Genomic DNA, 6,399 nt, shown 5'->3' with positions numbered 1-6,399 from the left:
CTCGTGATCCCTAGATCGATCTTGCATGCTTTGCTTTGTCCTCCAATATGTCTCGCAGGTCTGGCGTATCTCCCCATGCCTTTTTATTTGAATGGCGTTGGGGTGCAGGCTGAGTTTTTGACTGGAACGCCTCTGTATCGCGGCCACGTGGTGGCCGATCAGCCGCATCATACGCTTCTTCCTCCAGTCGGGGTAGCAACCTGCATTTTGGGTAACTCTTGGAGGGGCGCTCGAGTTTGTAATCCTCGGCCGCGAGGACTTCAGTCCATCTGTCAGCTAGCAGATCTTGATCAGCTTGAAGCTACTGCTGCTTTTTCTTAAGGCTATTTGCCATGGCTATAAGCCGGCATTTGAAGCGCTCTTGTTCGACGGGATCCTCTGGTACGGCGAATTCGTCGTTGTCGAGGCTTGCCTCATCTTCGGAGGGGGCATGTAATTATCATCCTCCGCCTCTCCATCTGCCGCTCTCTCAGGAGGACTGGCTCTTCCATCCTCCTGCTCTAAATCTTGCTGGAGGGGATTGTTGTTGTCTTCGGCACTATCCGGAGTGTTATTATCTCCTGTGCCGATATCACCACTTTTTCTTTGGCGGGACTTAGAGCGGGGCCGTTGACGTCGGCACTTGGGTTCCTTCTTGGAGGGGTCATCCTCCGCTATCTCGTCGCCATTGCCTTCTTTGGGTGTATCCACCATGTATATATCGTATGATGAGGTGGCTGTCCAGTGCCCTGCGGGTAGTGGTTCCTCTTCGTCTCCCACATCGTCGTCCATACCGTCGATGTCTTCGGAGTCGAAGTCGAGCATGTCAGTTAAGTCATCGACAGTGGCTACTAAGTGGGTGGTGGGTGGGCCGTGAATTTCTTCATCGTCCGCATCCCAGTCCTGTTGGACATAGTTCGGCCAGGATCCTCCTGACAAGGAGAGAGACCTTAATGAGTTCAGTATGTCGCCAAAGGGCGAGTGCTGAAAATTATCCGCGGAGGTAAACTCCATGATCGGCGCGCAATCAGATTCGATAGGAACGGGCGCAGGCGGTTCAGAGTCCATGGTCGGAGAAGGATCCGACAGTTTAACAACACGGCTCTCGTGCAAGGTAAGGTCGATGTTTGGCTCGATCGCCGTTGAGGGTAAGGCCTCCGTGGCGTGGTCCATCCACCTGTCCATGGACGGCGCAACTGGCTCCGAATTGAGGGTCAGAGCGGCTGCCTGTGCGATCTCCTGAACACTGTCCGACGGTAGAGCTAAATCGTACTCATCGTGACCGCGTGACGCACAAGGTAGAGGCTCGAATCCGTCGAAGATCATTTCTCCATGGATATCGGCCGTGTAGTTTAAGCTTCCAAACCTGACCTGGTGGCCAGGGGCGTAATTTTCAATCTGCTCCAGATGGCCAAGCGAATTGGCCCGCAGTGCAAAGCCGCTGAACACGAAGATTTGTCCGGGGAGAAAAGTCTCACCCTAGACTGCATCACTATCGACGATAGTAGGAGCCATCAAGCCTAACAGTGACGACACAGAGGAACTCTCAATGAAAGCACCAATGTCGGTGTCAAAACCGGCGGATCTCGGGTAGGGGGTCCCGAACTGTGTGTCTAAGGCGGATGGTAACAGGAGGCAGGGGACACATTGTTTTACCCAGGTTAGGGCCCTCTTAATGGAGGTAAAACCCTACGTCCTGCTTGATTAATATTGATGATATGGGTAGTACAAGAGTAGATCTACCATGAGATTGGAGAGGCTAAACCCTAGAAGCTAGCCTATGGTATGATTGTATGTTGTCCTACAGACTAAAACCCTCCGGTTTATATAGACACCCGAGGGGCTAGGGTTACATAAGGTCGGTTACAAAGGAGGAGATATACATATCCGTATTGCCTAGCTTGCCTTCCACGCCAAGTAGAGTCCCATCCGGACACGAGATGAATTCTTCAATCCTGTATCTTCATAGCCTAACAGTCCGGCCAATGGAGATAGTCCGGCTGTCCGGAGACCCCCTAATCTAGGACTCCCACACCAATCTGTCCCAATACTAGGCGGCTTATGATGCCAAGAACAAGAAGATAAAGGCGCCGGTTCATCAAGAGGTGGATCTCATCCCGCCGATGCGTAAGCACACCTTCGCTCCTAATATTGATCCATCCAACCTTATTGATGATGAGGCTGTGTTTAGAGCTTTTACCGGTATCAACTGGTCTAAGCTTGACTTCCAGCCAATGGATAATCAAGGAGCTGAAGAAGAAGAGGCGCGGGATGATCCGGAGGCTTCAACCCGGCAAGACACATGAGCTGGCTTACCAGTCATAGCGTTTTGATGCTATGTCCCATAAACAATTGTCCTTTTGGGCCGTCAGATGCCGTGTAATTGGCTAGTTAAACAATTCTGATCTATCACGCCATCGTGCGTGTTTATTTGCATAACACTGCCGATCCATCATTGAAAGATCCTCCACTTATGCTTTTAGAATATTATCAATTATGCAGGTCAGACTTATTATTTGTCTTGCACATAAACAAAGAACAAGTGCCCTGGCGGTTTATCCCAAGGCGGGTCACAATACCCCATATAAAAACCACCGATGACTAAATAGTCCATAACCAGGGTCGGTTTAACAAAACCTTATATAATCATAACAAAAATATCATACCTATGATATTTGTTCACACTGCCGGCTTATCATACCTTCTGCAGTAAGGGTTACATCCCAAAGCTTGAGAGCACAACGCCCTGTTCAATTTATTCATACCGCCGGCTTACAATGCCAAAGGCAGCAAGGGGTAATATCCCAAAACTTAGAGCCAGTACTCCAAGCACATAATCATCATAGACCGACGACTTAAAGTCCAAAACCAGGCCGGGTTACTGAAAACTCTGGTTAGATTCATATATGAACCATAAGGCAAACATGGCCTTTATCAGTTGTAAACCATGTATCAACACGGCAGAAAAGATTAATCTCCAAAAAATCAAATAAAAACCAGAACAAAAAGAAAACAAGGAATTCATAGGTTGCCAAGCCTGCATAACAAGCGTTATTCAAGGGCCACGCAACCGCTGAGTTAAACCTTAATTCAAACCTGTAAGCCGGACCTCACATGACCAATCACTGTTTTAACTTTGACAAACTCGGGGTCTTCTTAGAAGATTGATTGTCAAGAGTACAGTGAGTCATTCCAGGATTACATGGTCGGAGTGGTAGGCAAACAAAGGCAGGATAACCCAGATTTTTTGGTGAATACACTTGGCGTCCAAGCCTATTACAGGGGTCAACAAAGCTCTATTCATTAACATGGAGCCCCCAAGTAATAATTGAGTCCAGATGTATAAGTCAGATCAGTAGGGTAGTCATAGCTATGCTCAATGAGCAGGAAGCCCCCAAGTATTTGGTAATCATAGCATGCAAGCAGGATCAAGAGGGTAATCATAGCTATGCTCAAATGAACAAGAAGCCCCCAGGTGATCATATGAAGTGACAATAAAGACTCATTATTCTCAGAAATGAAACGACAGAGGCCCTGAATTATCAGGGATGGCGGCTTTATTATATTCATCATAGTATATACATGGACAAAATATGTACATCAGAAGAGCCGGTGGCTCAAGTGTAATAAGGCCGAAGATGAGCAATATTCCACGGCCGGTAGGTCTCCTCCTCTGATGTGCGTGAGTCCTTGTGGTCTCGAACATTGATAAGGTAGTATGACCCATTGTTCAGATTCTTGCTGACCACAAAGGGTCCTTCCCAAGGTGGGGATAGCTTGTGCATATCAGTTTGATCCTGGATAAGCCAGAGCACCAAAACGCTTTCTTGAAAGGTTCTGGTTTTAACCTGGCGGCTGTGATAACGACGCAAATCTTGCTGGTAAATTGCCGAACGAGCCACCGCACGGTCACGCTCCTCATCCAACAGGTCAAGAGCATACTGACGTGTTTTTTCATTATCAGCTTCAACACAAGCCACCACACGGGGTGAGTCATGAAGAATGTCACTAGGGAGAACCGCCTCTGCTCCGTAAACCATGAAAAAGGCGTGTAACCCGTAGATCTGTTGGGGGTAGTATTGATACTCCATAGCACTGAGGGAAATTCCTCCACCCAACAACTTGGTGTCCTCTACAAAGGGACCATAAGCCGGGGCTTGATGCCTTTCAGAATTTCTTGATTGGCTCTTTCAGCTTCACCATTGGACTGGGGGTGAGCCACTGATTATACATCCAGACAAATATTCTCTCGTTGACAAAATTCTTTCATAGCACCCCTAGACAGATTAGTGCCATTATTAGTTATAATGCTGTGAGGAAAGCCAAACCAAAAAAATCACTTTTTTGATGAACTGAACCGCTGTTGCAGCGTCACACTTACTGACCGGCTCTGCCTCAACCCACTTTGTGAATTTGTCAACTGCCACCAAAAGGTGGGTCTTTTATCTTTGGACCGCTTGAAAGGTCCAACCATATCCAGCCCCCAGACTGCAAATGGCCAAGTAATTGGAATCATCCATAATTCTTGAGCCGGCACATGAGCTCGTCTTGAAAATTTCTGAGAGCCATCACATTTAGTGACCAAATCCTCTGCATCAGCATGAGCCGTCAGTCAATAAAACCCATGACGAAAAGCCTTGGCTACAAGAGACTTATAGCCGACATGATGACCACAATCTCCTTCATGAATCTCTCATAGAATCTCATGACCTTCTTCAGGAGAAACACAACATTGAAACGCCCCTGTGACACTTCGATGATGCAACTCTCCATTGACAATAGTCATTGAGTTAGACCACCGGGTTATCTGCCTGGCTAAAGTTTCATCTTCAGGTAACTCTCCCTGGGTCATATAAGCTAAATATGGAACTGTCCAATCAGGAATAGCATGAAGAGCCACCACCAATTGTGCCTCCGGGTCAGGAATAGAAAGATCTTCCTCCGTAGGCAACTTGACTGAGGGGTTATGCAAAATATCAAGGAAAATGTTAGGCGCTGGGACCCTAACCGGCTCAAAGCATCAGCCGCCTCATTTTTCCTGCGATCAACATGTTCCACTTGATAACCTTTGAAATGACCAGCAATAGCATCAACCTCGCGGTGATAAGCCGCCATGAGTGGGTCCTTAGAATCCCAAGTGCCTGAAACTTGTTGAGCCACCAAATCTGAGTCACCAAAACACCTCACCCGGCTTAGATACATCTCTTTAGCCATCCGAAGACCATGGAGTAAGGCTCCATATTCAGTTGCATTGTTAGTACAACGGAATGTCAACCTTAAAACATAAGAAAATTTATCACCTCGTTGGGAAGTCAAGACAACTCCAGCCCCTGAGCCCTCCAATTGCATGGATCCATCGAAGTGAATAGTACAATAGGTGTTATCCGGCTTCTCCTCAGGCATCCGCAACCTAGTCCAGTCATTGATAAAATCCACAAGAGCTTGAGATTTTATGGCCGTCCGAGGCATATACTTCAAACCATGGGGTCCAAGCTCAATGGCCCATTTAGCTACCCGACCTGTGGCCTCTCTGTTCTCAATGATATCCCCTAAGGGAGCCGAACCAACCACAGTGATGGGATGACCAAGGAAATATTGCTTGAGCTTTTGACTAGCCATGAACACTCCATACACCAGCTTCTGACAATGCGGATACCTCTGCTTTGACTCAATGAGCACCTCACTAATATAATAAACCGTCCGCTGAACCGGATATTCCTTGCTTGATTCCTTCCTTTCGACAACAATTGCCACGCTGACAGCTCGGCTATTGGTAGCCACATATAACAACAAGGGCTCCTTATCAATAGGAGCAGCAAGGATCGACAGCTCAGCTAACTATTTCTTCAAATCTTCAAACACTTGATCAGCAGCATCACTCCAGACAAAGTGATATGTTTTCTTCATCATCTGGTATAAAGGGATAGCTTTTTCTCCCAACCGGCTTATGAACCGGCTTAAGGCCGCAATACGACCCGCCAGACCCTGAACATCATTGATACACGCCAGTTTAGCCAAGGAAGTAATAGCCTTGATCTTTTCCGGGTTAGCCTCAATGCCTCTTTCAGAAACCAGAAAACCCAAGAGCTTGCCTGCTGGTATGCCAAAGACAACTTGGCCGGGTTAAGCATCATCTTGTAGACCCGGAGATCATCAAATGTCTCTTTCAAATCATCTATCAAGGTCTCTTTCTTCCTTGATTTCACTACAATGTCATCCACATAATCATGAACATTGCGCCCAATTTGATCGAAAAGGCAATTTTGCACACACCGCTGGTAAGTCAACTGGGAACTCTTGAGCCCAAAAGGCATAGAAACATAACAAAAGGCTCCAAAAGGAGTGATCAAGGTTGTCTTATCCTAGTCCTTAACTGCCATCTTGATATGATGATACCTAGAATAAGCATCTAAGAAACTC

Source organism: Triticum aestivum, chromosome 5A (genome assembly GCF_018294505.1).
Source record: "Triticum aestivum cultivar Chinese Spring chromosome 5A, IWGSC CS RefSeq v2.1, whole genome shotgun sequence".
Lineage (NCBI taxonomy): Eukaryota > Viridiplantae > Streptophyta > Magnoliopsida > Poales > Poaceae > Triticum > Triticum aestivum.
Note: the sequence above shows the minus strand (reverse complement) of the source record.